The sequence below is a fragment of the Manis javanica genome, chromosome 13, assembly GCF_040802235.1.
Source record: "Manis javanica isolate MJ-LG chromosome 13, MJ_LKY, whole genome shotgun sequence".
In the NCBI taxonomy this organism is placed as follows: domain Eukaryota; kingdom Metazoa; phylum Chordata; class Mammalia; order Pholidota; family Manidae; genus Manis; species Manis javanica.
The window spans coordinates 20,136,615-20,152,091 of NC_133168.1; the positions used below are offsets into that span (position 1 = coordinate 20,136,615).

At 39.2% G+C, this 15,477-nt stretch overlaps 1 protein-coding gene and 1 pseudogene across 1 annotated transcript in view; one reads left to right on the forward strand and one right to left on the reverse strand.

Annotated features, from left to right (window-relative positions):
- Nucleotides 1-15,477, forward strand: part of LOC140845787 (cytochrome c oxidase subunit 1-like) — a 44,090-nt pseudogene that overhangs the window by 23,739 nt on the left and 4,874 nt on the right.
- Nucleotides 1-15,477, reverse strand: part of LOC140845788 (uncharacterized) — a 44,622-nt gene that overhangs the window by 8,848 nt on the left and 20,297 nt on the right. The window contains exon 6 of the mRNA XM_073220834.1: nucleotides 4,242-4,407. The gene's annotated coding sequence lies outside the window, so the exon portion shown is untranslated. The remainder of the gene's footprint in view (nucleotides 1-4,241; nucleotides 4,408-15,477) is intronic.

The following is a 15,477-nucleotide window of genomic DNA, read 5'->3' on the forward strand; positions in this document are numbered from 1 at the left end:
TGTAAAAGTAAACATGAAAAGTAATGCAGCTTGCTAAATAAAATAAGATTGCTACTTACCTTTGCCATACCATGCTCACTGACTTTTCTATAGTATTCCTCACATTTTTACACTTATTTTATGTGATTATCAATTAAAGTGATATAATTAATTATTTCTTGTTTGTTTACTGAGCAAAGCACCATGGTCAGTGAAATGTGTTTAATTTATTGCAATAAACTTCAGCAGAATATGAGTTCAGAATAATTTTATCAAATCTGATAATGAAATTCTTTTTTATAAATTACTTTCTTTTCCTTCATGGTTTAAACCATCAGTACCACTACAAATCTACAAACTGTAACAAAAGTTAGAAGAATCTTACAAAAGATGTAATTTTAAATATCAATAGACTACACTTTATTTTTTCTCCCATTATAATTCTACAATATTTTATCTTCTTTTTACTAAAATCAAACTCTGAAGAAAAAATCAGGAGCAGTTCTTTATAAATACTCATTTCTCTGATAATATTCTCCCCTGCTATCTGTGGAAAGGTCCTTTAATGGTTTCCACAAACCTCAAGGAATGGTTTTAGTTCAAATAATTCATCTGATAGATGAATCTAATGGTAGATACCATTAGAAATATTCTTTTGATGGTTTTAAAATTCATTTACAAAAAGGACAGTATTTTTAATTCATTTATTAACTTTGGCATTCATCATAGTTGAGAACCATTTTCAGTTCCTATTGATTTCTTTATTTTGAGGCAACCAACTACTGTGTGTGTGACAATATTTGGCATATTCAGACACCATGGAAGGGGAATACTTCATTCTTTCAAAGCCATCAACAGAAGTTATCACCACCACCATTACCACGAAATGTGCTTGTTTCCTATTATTATTTTCTTATAGGCCTTGGCCTAAGCACTTCAGAAATTTTAACTCCCTGAATCCATACAAAAGGAACTGTTATTATTTGCCCCAGTCTACAGATGATAAGACAGAGGCACAGAGAATCTAATTGCTCACTGTAGCACAGGCAGTGGGGAAGCCAAGAGTCAGACCTAAGATTTGGAATCAGAATTCATGATCCTATCCACCACACCAAACTGACTTAGGACAAGTCTTGGGAGGAAGTCCAGTGCAGTTAAAATGTATTTTCTCTGCCACTGACATCAGTGTGATCTCAGACCGAAGTGTCTGCTCTCAGTCAAGTTCATTTCCTATAAAGTGTGATGTTGGACTGAAGCACTATTGATGACTTTAACAGCTATTCTTTTACTTCTAGATGATTCTGTTTATTGTGGCTGGTTTGAAGTTTCTTTTGAGCAGGTCATGCTATACAGACCTCGCAGACTATCTTGCAAGCTAACGGTTAAGCACTTCATGTTTATTTTCTCGAAACCAGAAGGATGAGTAGATAGGAGTGCACAAGAATCTGGATGATCTTCACTTATTCAATGATGAAATCATGTGGTTGAACTGATGAAATATGAAAATATTTCTCTCAGCACTATGCTCTCACCCATCCTGTCAACTAGGATTGGAGAAACCCTTACTATACTTTGCAATGCATATGTATATACACATACTGAAAACCCACATGAAATCAAGCATAAACACAGAAAATTATATAAGAGCCATACAAAATTTTATCAGTTTATGGAAGACATCTGTAGCTAAGGGAACTATGTCAAAGAAACATTTATTTTTCTGATGGTGTCTCCTTAAGACTTCTCTTAGGGACAGATCAACTACCAGATGAGGGTGTCCTTAATAGAGGTGCAGTTGGAGCATATGACCCCAAAATTCTACTTAATGTAGAAAATATAGTTTATTGGTCAAGCCATGTCAGTTGTGTAAGTATGAATGAGTCAAATCAATGTCACCTTCACAAAGTAGTCAAACAAGGTGGCTGGCATTCTGTTCCCTTATTTTCCCTAGGCCAAGCACTTCTGTGTAGGGCAAATACCGTGCAAACACATTTGACAGCTCTAATCAAGATTAAAGGGCACGCTGTTACACTGGCCCCAATATCAAGAGTTCTTTTTAATTTTTTTTTAACAATTTCAAAAGTGAACGGAGTAGCAGCAAGCAGACATCCATCTGTGACTTCAATCAATAGAGACCAATTCCTGTAACACACAGGTGACATGGCAAAGGTCAGTGAGGTCTTATCAATCAATTTGCTGAAAGAAGCTATAGTCAAGCAGGGCCAGGACCTAAACCATTCGCTAACATTTGAGAAGAATTATAGAATGTTAGAGCAGGAAAACTCTTATATATGATCATATGTGGCCCTTTATTATTAAAAAGATGAAGGAAATTGAACTTAAATACGTCTGGAAACTTTCCCTAAGATCAACTGTACCACAAAGGCCTTGCAAATGACTGATCCAAGTAAACTGTAGAGAATGCATGGAAGATATACTATAGAAACATGAGTAAATTTATTTAGTATCTTAAATCTTTCCCCTTTTGTGGCAACAGTAGTCAGTTTTTTCTGCAAATAAGAGATGCAACAAATGTGAGTAGTGGTTTCACTTACTGATAGATATTTAGTAAGTGCTTACCAGCCCATTCACCTTGCTTTTTATACTGTAGATACCACTTTAAGAAAAAGGAATCACCAGCTAAAGATTGGCCATGTTGATTATACAATATAAGCCTTCTGCCAACACAATCGAGCTTATCTGTGCAATATAGTGCAGTTGGTTAATATATGGCCTTATTCGTCTGTTCCCACCCTTATTTCTCTTTCTTCACAATACAGCATAGCATCTAGAACATTGTATCTCTCATCATTTTCTGGTCTTCCTTCAGAGTCAAAATTGACCAAGATTCAGCTATTTCTAGACTCAGGGAGCTCTGTCAGTGCTCTTTCTAGACCATATCCTAAGTCAGATCAGTGTTATTACAACCATTACATTTTTCTAGTAACTATGCTAACCTACAGCATACTTGAAGAGAGACTGTAAGTATTCCCCTTCATTTAAGCTTGATCACGAGGTTTCCTTATCTCAGAATATTTTTCATTTCCTTTTCTACTTTTCAATTCCTAAAAATAAAATTATTTTTGAGCTGTGGGCGGAAGAACTAATCTTTAGCATATGGTCTCCTCACAGACTGTGATAGTGTTATTTCTCTGAATCAACCAAGGCTCAGTAATTACTCCTTCCATGAGTTTGATTCTCTGTAGGGAACTAGAATGAAGGAAAATTTGAGGTGCGTATTGGCAGTAAGCAAAGATGCCAGAGTGATCAGAATCTTTAGCTTTCCCAAACTTCAATCTTTAGTCCAATATTAATCTCTGATTGAGCCATCCTTTGTCCTGTTCTTTTTCAGACTTCGGAAGCTTTGCTGACTAGGTGCTAGACTGACACTTTTGCAGAGAAAGAGGCATCGTTTCCTCTTGCCTCTGGCATCTTCAAATGTCTATCTGTACTATGTGAGGATATTCAGTAACTGACCACCAAGGAACTACTTAAAAGTGCACAGCATGCCACTTTTGGAGGATCTGCCTCGTGGTCCCCACAGGGCTTTGGCTTTGGAGTCTCTGCCCTGGGAGCCCCTGCACCTTGTCTCTCCAGTCTTTGGGCCAGTGGTTTGACTGGTGTCCTCCTCTTTAATGTACCAAGTAGAGTTTTTATTTTTCAATCTGTTCAGCTTTCTACTTGCTGTTAGGACAAAGTGGCAACTTTCATGCTCCTTACATATAGAATCAGAAACCAGAAGTCATTATAAGCATTTTTAATTCATTTTAGAGTGAATTAAAAACATAATACTTCTTTCAAACTATTTCTACTGCAGTTTATGTCATTTTATGTTCATATATATTATAAACAATACAATTTATTCAAATTTATAACTTTTTAATAGATTAAAACAACTTCCAATTTATCACTGCCTCTTTTGTTCTTAGTGGTAAAGATCCCTTTATCTGGCTATTAATCGAATTAATATATATCATAGCTTACTTTCTTTTTCAGTGAAGAGTTGGCATTTTGACAGAATTCTACTTAAAACTATTGCATTTAGCTTTTCAAAACTTGTAATTGCTAAGGTAATAGTGGATTAGCAAATACTAGATGATTAAGACAATGCCACTGTCAGATGCTATGGGGACAACACATAAGCAAAGGCAAGCATTAGCATTTGGTGTCTCTCCCATTGATCGTCTCCATAGTTTCCGCGTGATTTTGCTTTTTTTTTCTGCAGTAGATGCTGCTTCCCTCTCTGGTTGTTCCATTCTTACCTCATTCTGTAGTTTTCTTTCAGTGAGACTGACTGAGAACATCACAACTGTATGCATCTGAAGTCAGTAGACCGAAGGCCAGGGGCACAGGTATGGCCGTCCGTGTCAAGCTGTCATCTCTGCGATATGACAGACTGGCTGAAAGGTCCATAGTCTTCAACACAGACTTTAAAGAATGAGGAGAAAAGAAGACCACAATAATACAAACCAATTCTATTATTCACAGAATACTGCACACATATAAATAATAATTAAGTTCATAATCATGATGATATAGGTAATAATAACAAGAAGAAAGAGTGGGAAGCTTGGCTCCACAATTAACTGGCTACAAAATGATAAAAAGGAGGAAAATCAATCCAATGATAATTAAATTATAAGGGAATTGGTCAAGAGGTAAAATAAGCATTCAAAAAAGTATGTGAGATACCCCCTAGCTTCAAGCATCCCTAACCTTCCCTGCAGGAGCTCATCCCCTAGGCTCCCCAACGAGTCAGCCTCCCCCTACCAAAAAAAAAAAAAAAAAATTATGTGAGAGCCTGGACGGCAGAGACAGAGCAGGATGCTGAACCAGACAGTGATACTGGCTTTGGATTCTCGCTCCGTTCAGTTACTGCCCAGGGTAAGGAGGTTTGTTAAGTATTTATTATGCCTTGCATTTATATAGTACCTTACAATTTACAAAGCATTTTCATTTTTTTGGCACATTATATTCTCATTTTGCATATTAAAGCATATTAAAAAGAGAGAGATATAGGTTACATTTTGGTCTAAAATTCATTGCTAGTGACAGAGGTGGGCCAAGACCTCAGGATATTTGACTGTGCCCAACATCTGTTACAGTACACATCATAATTTTATGCCTAATTCTTCCTATTTATCCCCACCCATCGCAGTCCTTCAGTAAATTCACCTCCTATTAAAGGCAGCTGTTTAGAAAGGATCTGGGCACTTGTAAAGCAATCTGGATCCACTGCCTCTTTCTCACCCTCCTTGTCATCTGTGAAAGAATTCTGATACCATGCAATCAGTGCTTGCTGCTGATAGTTTTGACATTACTTCTGAACAGGAAAATTTATATGCTATTGAGTATCTTGAATAATTTTTTATACTAGTAAATTCTTCATATCTAGTAGCTAAAATGCGGAATAATTATTTTTACTATCTTTAACAGATTCTTGGTAGATAGAAATTTAAATTGGGGTTTCAGAGACTAACATATCTTTATAGATACAGAATTGCTAATCTAGCATAAAGTGTGCATATAAATTCAGCTAAAAATTAAGGTAAGTATTAAATCATTAGACTCAAACACCTTCTTCACTATTCCTCACACATCTTTAAAAGAGTTAATAAAATACTAAGTGTCATCATAGCAATTTTTTATTCAAGGACAGAAATGACTAGAACAATCTGTATTCCCCGGTCCCTAATTATCAAACTAAGACGAAAAATCTTTTTTAAACTCATAACACTCTTCCATTAATTATTTTTAATAAATACTTACTTTTGGCATTTAAAAAATCATTTTAACTCACTACAGTTTTAAACAAACCATAATTTTATTTGTAATTACTAGTCTTGTGAGTCAAACAGGGCCACCAAAGTATAATTTACTGACAGACTGTTTTCTAAAGACACAGAAGAGTTTCAGATTAAGCAGAGTAATGAGAAGACTCTAAAGTAAAGTAGGCATAATACACTGGCTGCAGACACAAACACTTTTCCATATACTATCATAACACTCAGATAACACAGGGGAAAAAAATCTTAGAGGGGTAGGACTATAGTCACATTTTGAGTTTTAATAGATGGGGCATAACTTATAAACAGCAATTACTTTTGAAAAGAAAAGTAATAGCCAAAGTTAATTTTGGCATTACTATGGACTTTTTCAACTATTCAAAGTATACTGCATTACAGAAATCAGGAAACAGACATATGTAATTCATCAGTATATTAAAGAGAAATCAAAATGGTTTTACGTGATAGCTTTAGTACCTTTACAATCTCATATAAAATGTTTACCAATGTCACAAGATTGGAATCTGCTGAAATAGAAAATAAAATATCATTATATTATACTTTAGAAGGAGTACCTCAATAGCATATTTAAAATGCTAGTTTCTCTGGGTCTTAAAAAAGATTTCCAAACTTCCCAAAGACTGTTTCTGGAAATCACACTGTAACATATTTGTACTTAAAGGACTAATTTCAAATAATATGTTATGATAGCAGCTCTGAAATCTAGGAACATAATAAGAAGGCAAAACTCATCTCATCATGACATATTAAGATCTAATCCTAATATATACGTGGGAATATCTTCTTAACATCCTTGTCAGCTGTCCAAGGAGTCTTCCAGCTTTGAAAGACCCACGTAGGAAAATGCATCTCTGGTTATTAATTTATGATTACATAAAAGCTTTTGCCTAAAGACGGTTTTGTGGGCAGTAAATGAGTATCTCGAAATTTATAGGTATGATTATATAATGGTGTACCCTGAATGTCCAAGTGAAGTAACCGAAATTAAAAAAAATAATAATAATAATTCAGTAGACGTGAAATATGCAAACTCTTTATAAAAAAAATTTTTATGACATAGTAAGTATATAATATAATGGAAATAATACGAATAATAAACAGTACATAGAAATACATTTTTAAAAGTAGTAAGAATTTTCTCAATTGTAAATATTACAAAATTTGACTAGAAACGTAAGAGAAATCTAGATGAATTATAATTATGTACCAGTGTATTCATGGATAGGCAAGCCTCACTACTGTTAAGAAGTTTATTCACAAAATAATAAAGAATATTTTGAGGGCAATAGGATTTGTATCCCACTAAGACTAGTGTGTCTATGTTATACTATTTATTTATTTATTTACCTGCTGAATTGCATTGTAGCTGTAGAATGTCTCAGCTGTACTTTCAGAAAAGGGTCTTCCCCACTGGAGATTAAAGCCTTAGAAACTCATTTAAGGGTAAAAAGAACAAACTCCTAAGTCAAAACAAGAATCACTGCTACAAGATAGTGCAGCTACTCGCGAACTTATACCCACTTAAAATTTCTTTATGAGGATAGGGGTGGAGCCAAGATGACAGCGAGAGTAGAGCAGCAGCAATCTCCTCCCAAAAACATATATATGTTTGAAGATGCAACAAATACAACTAAATTCCAAAAAGACAGACCAGAAGATACAGGACAAGAGCCAGACTACATCTACACCTGCGAGAAACCAGCACCTCGCAAAGGGGGTAAGATACAAGCTGCAGCCCGGCAGGACCTGAGCGCCCCTTACCACAGCTCCTGGCCGGAGGAGAGGAGTTGGAGCGGGGAGGGAGAGGGAGGCCAGGCCTATTAAACACCCAGCCCTAGCCATCTGCACCAGAGTGCAGACACACAGTGAGTGGGGTGCTGGATATTACGGGAACGGGGCAGTAAAATCTGCAAGCGGGTCCCCGCAGCTAGCACCCCTGAGACAAAGAAGAAAGAGTGCCCTTTGAAAGTCTTAAAGGACGGAGGACGGAGGACGGAGGCATCCCGGCACAATCAGCTCAGCAGCTGGGAACCCGGGGAACTCCAGGTACCCTAAACCCCTGGGCGGCAGCACAGCTCCGAGGACCCTCACGGTGATAAACAGCCTCCCACCTGTTCCCGCTCTGGCGCGACCTCGCCATAACAGAGACCACAGCAAGCGCAAGCGGAGCTTCCTGCACAGCGGCCAGGCAGGAATCAGAGACCCCATTTGCGCACAGCTGGCCAGGACAAGCCGCTAGGGGTGGCTGTTCTCCCAGGAGAGGAAGGCCACAAACTAGCAAGAAGGGACATTCTCCCCACTGACACGTGCCAACTACCCATGACTATCTCTATCGCCATGAAAAGGCAGAAGAATTTGATACAGACCAGATTAACCCCGACAGTCTCCCTTGAAAAGAAATCTGGGGAGATAGACCTAACCAATCTTCCTGAAAAAGAATTTAAAAGTAAGGTCATAACCATGCTGATAGACTTGCAGAGAAACACGCAAGAGCTAAGGAAGGAGAATACAGAAATAAAACAATCTTTGGACGGATTTAAAAGCAGAATGGATGAGATGCAAGAGGCCACTGATGGATTAGAAACCAGAGAACAGGAACGCATAGAAGTTGACGAAGAGAGAGATAAAAGGATCTCCAGAATTGGAACAACATTAAGAGAACTGTGTGACCAAATCAAAAGGAGCAATATCCGCATTATAGGGGTGCCAGAAGAAGAAGAGACAGAAAAAGGGATACAAAGTGTATTTGAAGAAATAATTGCTGAAAACTTCCTGAAACTGGGGGAGGAAATAGTCGCTCAGACCACAGAAGTACTCAGAACCCCCAACAGAAGGGATGCAAAGAGGACAACACCAAGACACATAATAATTAAAATAGCAAAGATCAAGGACAAGGACAGAATTTTAAAGGCAGCTAGAGAGAGGAAAAAGGTCACCTACAAAGGAAAACCCATCAGGCTATCATCAGACTTCCCAACAGAAACCTTACGGGCCAGAAGAGAATGGCATGATATATTTAATGCAATGATACAGAAGGGCCTTAAATAGAGAACTCTGTATTCAGCACAATTATCATTTAAATACGAAGGAGGGATTCAACAATTCCCAGACAAGCAAAAGTTGAGGGAATTTGCCTCCCACAAACCACCTCTACAGGGTATGTTAGAGGGACTGCTCCAGATGGAAGCACTCCTAAGGCGAAATAGATGTCACCAGAGAAAATAAAAACACAGCAGAGAAAGCAGACCAACCAACTACTAACTAAAGGCAAAAAATAAAATCAACTACCCACAAAAGCAGTCAAAGAAAACACAAAAGAGCACAGAATAAAACACCCAACATATAAAGAATGGAGGAGGAGGAATAAGAAGGGAAACAAATAAAGAATAATCAGACAGTATTTTTAATAGGTCAATAAGCAAGTTAAGTTAGACAGGAAGATATTAGAGAAGCTAACCTTGAACCTTTGGTAACCACGAATCTAAAGCCTGCAATGGCAATAAGTACATACCTTTCAATAATCACCCTAAATGTAAATGGACTGAATGCACCAATCAAAAGACACAGAGTAACAGAATGGATAAAAAAGCAAGACCCATCCATATGCTGCTTACAAGAGACTCACCTCAAATCCAAAGACATGCACAGACTAAAAGTCAAGGGATGGAAAAAGATATTTCAGGCAAACAATGAGGAAAAAGAAGGTGTTGCAGCACTCGTATCAGACAAGCTAGACTTCAAAACAAAGAAAGTAACAAGAGATAAAGGACATTACATAACGATAAAGGGCTCAGTCCAACAAGAGGATATAACCATTATAAATGCACCTAACACAGGAGCACCAGCATATGTGAAACAAATACTAACAAAACTAAAGTAGGAAATAGAATGCAATGCACTCATTTTAGGAGACTTCAACACAACCCTCATGCCAAAGCATAGATCCACCAGACAGAAAGTAAGGACACAGAAGCACTGAACAACAAACACACTAGAACAGATGGACCTAATAGACATCTATAGAACTCTACATACAAAAGCAACGGGATATACATTCTCAAGTGCACATGGAACATTCTCCAGAATAGATCACATACTGGGCCACAAAAAGAGCCTCAGTAAATTTAAAAAGACTGAAATTCTACCAACCAACTTCTTGGACCACAAAGGTATAAAACTAGAAATAAATTGTACGAAGAAAGCAAAAAGGCTCACAACCACATGAAGGCTTAACAACATGCTCCTAAATAATCAACGGTCAATGACCAAATTAAAATAGAGATCAAGCAATATATGGAAACAAATGACAACAACAACACAAAGCCGCAACTTCGTGGGATGGAACTAAAGCAGTCTTAAGAGGAATATATATACAGCAATCCAAGCCTATTTAAAGAAGGAAGAACAATCCCAAATGTATAGTATAACGTCACAAGTATCAAAATTGGAAAAAGAAGAACAAATGAGGCCTAAACTCAGCAGAAGGAGGGACATAATAAAGATCAGAGAAGAAATAAAATTGAGAAAAATAAAACAATAGAAAAAAATTAATGAAGCCAAGAGCTGGTTCTTTGGGAAAATAAACAGAATAGATAAGATTCTAGCCACTTATTAAAAGAAAAAGAGAATCAACACATCAACAGAATCAGAAACAAGAAAGGAAAAATCACAACAGACCCCACAGAAACACAAAGATGAGAGAATACCATGAATACCCATACGGTACAAGCTGGAAAACCTAGAAGAAATGGACAACTTCCTAGAAAAATACAACTCCAAGACTGACCAAGTAAGAAAAAGAAAATCTAAACAAATCAATTACCAGCAAAGAAATTGAATCGGTAATCCAAAAACTACCCAAGAACAAAACCCCTGGACCAGATGATTTACCTCGGAATTTTATCAGACATACAGAGAAGATATAATTCCCATCCTTCTTAAAGTTTTCCGAAAAACAGAAGAGGAGGGAATACTCCCAAACTCATTCTATGAAGCCAACATCACCTTAATACCAAAATCAGGTTAAGACACCAACAAAAAAGAAAATTATAGACGAATATCCCTGATGAATGTTGATGCCAAAATACTCAACAAAATATTAGCAAACCAAATTCAAAAATACATCAAGAGGATCAAACACCATGATCAAGTGGGAATCATCTCAGGGATGCAAGGATGGTACAACGTTCAAAAATCCATCATCATCGTCCACCACATCAACAAACAGAAGGACAAAAACCACACATTCATCTCCACAGATGCTAGAAAAAGCATTCAACAAAATTCAACATCCATTCATGATAAAAACTCTCAACAAAATGGGAACAGAAGGCAAGTACCTCAACATAATAAAGGCCGTATATGACAACCCCACAGCCAACATCATACTGAACAGTGAGAAGCTAAAAGCTTTTCCTCTGAGATCAGGAACAAGACAGGGATGCTCACTCTCCCCACTGTTATTCAACATAGTACTGGACGTACTAGCCACGGCAATTAGACAAAACTAAGAAATACAAGGAATCCAAACTGGTAAAGAAGAAGTTAAACGGTCACTATTTGCAGATTACATGATATTGTACATAAAAAGCTCTAAAGACTCCACTCTAAAACTACTAGAATTCATATTGGAATACAGCAAAGTGGCAGGAAACAAAATCCACACACAGGAATCTGCGGCTTTCCTATACACTAACAATAAACTAATAGAAAGGGAAATCAGGAAAACAATTCCATTCACAATTGCATAAAAAGAATAAAATACCTAGGAATAAACCTAACCAAGGAAGTGAAAGACCTGTACCCTGAAAACTGTAAGACACTCTTAAGATGAAATTAAAGAGGACACTAACAAATGGAAACTCATCCCACGCTCTTGGCTAGGAAGAATTACTATCGTCAAAATGACCATCCTGTCCAAAGCAATCTACAGATTGGATGCAATCCCTATCAAATTACCAACAGCATTCTCCCACGAACTGGAACAAATAGTTCAAAAATTCATATGGAAACACCAAAGATCCCGAACAGCCAAAGCAATCCTGAGAAGGAAGACAAAAGTGTGTCTGTGTGTGTGGGTAGGTGCGGTATCTCGCTCCCCAACATCAAGCTCTACTACAAAGCCACAGTCATCCAGACAGTTTGCTACTGCACAGACCAGTGGAACACAATAGAGACTCCAGACATTAACCCAAACATATGTGGTCAATTGCTATATGATAAGGCAACCAGGGACATACAATGGGGAAATGACACTCTCTTCAACAGATGGTGCTGACAAAACTGGACAGCTACACGTAAGAGAATGAAACTGGATCACTGTCCAACCCCATACAGAAAAGTAAATTCAAAATGGATCCAAGACCTGAATGTAAATCATGAAACCATAAAACTCTCAGAAGAAAACATAGGCACAAATCTCCTGGGCATAAATATGAGCGACTTCTTCAAGAACATACCTCCCCAGGCAAGGGAAACAAGAGTAAAAATGAACAAGTGGGACTATATCAAGCTGAAAAGTTTCTCTACAGCAAAGGACACCATCAATAGAACAAAAAGGTACCTTACAGTATATGCAAGAATATATTCATAAATGGCAGATCCGATAAAGGGCTGACATCCAAAATATATAAAGAGCTCACACACTTCAACAAACAAGAAAAGCAAATAATCCAATTAAAAAATGGGCAGAGGAGCGGAACAGACAGTTCTCCAAAGAAGAAATTCAGATGGCCAACAGACACATGAAAAGATGCTCCACATCGCTAGTCATCAGAGAAATGAAAATTAAAACCACAATGAGATATCACCTCACACCAGTAAGGATTGCCACCATCCAAAAGACAAACAACAACAAATGTTGGTGGGGTTGCGGATAAAGGGGAACCCTCCTACACTGCTGGTGGGAATGTAAATTAGTTCAACCATTGTGGAAAGGAGTATGGAGGTTCCTCAGAAAGCTCAAAATAGAAATACCACTTGACCTGGGAATTCCACTTCCAGGAATTTACCCTAAGAATGCAGCAGCCCAGTTTGAAAAAGACAGATGCACCCCTATGTTTATCACAGCACTATTTAAAATAGCCTAGAAATGGAAGCAACCTAAGTGTCTATCAGCAGATGAATGGATAAAGAAGATGAGGTACATATTATACACAATGGAATATTATTCAGCCATAAAAAGAAAACAAATCCTACCATTTGCAACCACACAGATGGAGCTATAGGGTATTATTATTACGCTCAGTGAAATAAGCCAGGCAGAGAAAGACAAGTACAAAGTGATTTCACTCATATGTGGAGTATAAGAACAAAGGAAAAACTGAAGGAACAAAACAGCAGCAGACTCACAGAACCCAAGAGTGGACTGACAGTTACCAAGTGGAAAAGCACTGGGGAGGATAGGTGGGAAGGGAGGGATAAGGGGGAAAAGGGGGCATTCCAATTACCACACATAATGTTGGGGGGGCGGGGGAGTGTTGGCACGCAGGGAAGGCATTACAACACAGAGAAGACAAGTTGTGATTCTATAGCATCTGAGTACGCTGATGGACAGTGACTGTAATGGGGTATGCGGTGGCGACTTGAAATGGGGGGGAGTCTAGTCACCATAATGTTGCTCATGTAATTTGTACATTAATGATAACAAAAAAAAAATTCACAACAAACTATCACCTCACACCAGTCGGAATGGCTTGTACCAAAAAACAAGAAATAACAAACGTTGATGAGGATGTGGAGAAAAGGGAACCCTCGTGCTTTGTTGGGTGACCTTGTAAATTGGTGCAGCTACTGTGGAAAACAGTGTGGAGGTGCCTAAAAATATTCATAACAGTATCATATGACCCAGCGTTCTTTTTCATACACAGCACTGGAACTCCTTTCAGGATACTGGACCTGTTTCCAATGCATATAACACCAAGCAATTCTCGAACACCAGTAGGGTGTCTGAGAACTCAACTCTGAGGAAATCTGCCTGGAGGCAGCACCAGATTCCCCAGGGTAAGGTTTCTATTCTCAAGACTGCCCTCCACTCCAACTCCAGAGCCCAGTTGCCTGGCCCACGCAATTATCCTGTGCTTCCCACCTAACAGGCTATGATTGGAGGTTCCAACGACCTCCCCCTTAGGTCTGCCCAAGTTGCTAGGGTGCCTCAGAAGCTCAGGGAACACGTTTACCAGTTCAACAAAGAGTACATACCATAGGCACACAACAGCCAGATGAACACACACATACGGCAAGGTCCCAAATAAAGCAGCTTCTATCCTCCAGGTGCTTGGGGCCTGGCATGGTGGCCTGTGCAGGCGACCTGGTTTCCCAAGCATGGAAGCTCTGATAGAGATGCAAAAGTTGAGAGAGAGATGTGCTTTTCTCATGGGCTTTTCTGAGGGCTTCACTGCAGAGTCATGACTGACTAAATCGCTGGCCATTGCTGATTCAGCCTCCAGCCCTCATCCCTTTCCTATTCTTCCCTGGGGGCTGGAGGCTGAAAGTTCCCACCCTCTAACCACAAGCCTGGTGCCCCTGGCAACCAGCCTCTACCCTGGGCTAGGGCCCCAAAGCCTCTGCATTAACCTAACAAGACACCCATTGGACAGTTATGGCTCAGCAGGATTTTCACGAACTGTGGATGAGGAGCAAAAATACCTAGAAAATGTATTTTGGTCATCTGAATTACCAAATATTTACTTCTTATCAATCATTACATCACAACAGGTGTCTCCACATACCCATAATGCCTGCAGGAACCTCTCTCTCCCCGAGAGGAGGCACAGAGCTCCCCACTTCCACTATTATTTCCTTCCTTCTTGTGTCATTGATCTGCACCAAAGACGATCCCTTTCAGGAGAATAAAGTCAAGGCTTCCGGCATATGCCAAGGCCGAGGCCCTCCTCCCCAGGGACATGAGCAGAGAGATGGGAGAAATGGCTTCAGGAGTCTGTTTTCCTGTCAGCTGCTCTCCCCTCCCCCAGCCGTCACCTCACCACCCAACCTTACACACAGGGGCCTATGAAGAACAAAATCTTGGAGTCAGAGCAGCTGAACAGCTGCCGTGTGTGCTCAGCTTTGCAGTGCAAGGGGCTCCGCTCCTCTCAGGGTTCAGATTGGAAAAACCCGACAGGGAAGAGGAGGTGGCCCAGCGACTCCCCGTCGCCATGTCAAATGGGGCAGCGCAAGCTCCACTTCCGCTGGAGATGCTTCCTGGCTGTCTGAGCACTTGCAAGGCAGCACGATAGGGTGTAGTTAGGGGGGGAATTTCCCAAACCTAGAATTTTAATTTCCTGACTATGAGCAGACTTTATGCTGCTCTGACTACAATGGAGCACAAAGAATGTCTAAGCAGCAGGTCCCACTTCTGAGTGACAGCACCCACGTCACCCGTTCGCAGCTGCCTCGGGTGACCAAGATGAGAACTAACTGGATGTTACTGGGAAGTTTTGACTGTCAAAGAAAGTGCAGAAGTTTTTGAGACACCTTCTCAATCCACGCTCTGCATTTGCAGTGACACAGAGCAGGGAAATGGGATGAGGGTCGTGCCACTGTAAAATACACTCAGCCTAAAAAAAGCCCACTTTATACTTTAACTTCATCTACATGCTGTTCTGCTTCTTCCAGCCCCTCTATCAATTAAGGAACATTGTAACCACGATGGGAGAGACCTGAGAAGGGCAAATGAACCTAGGGGGATAAA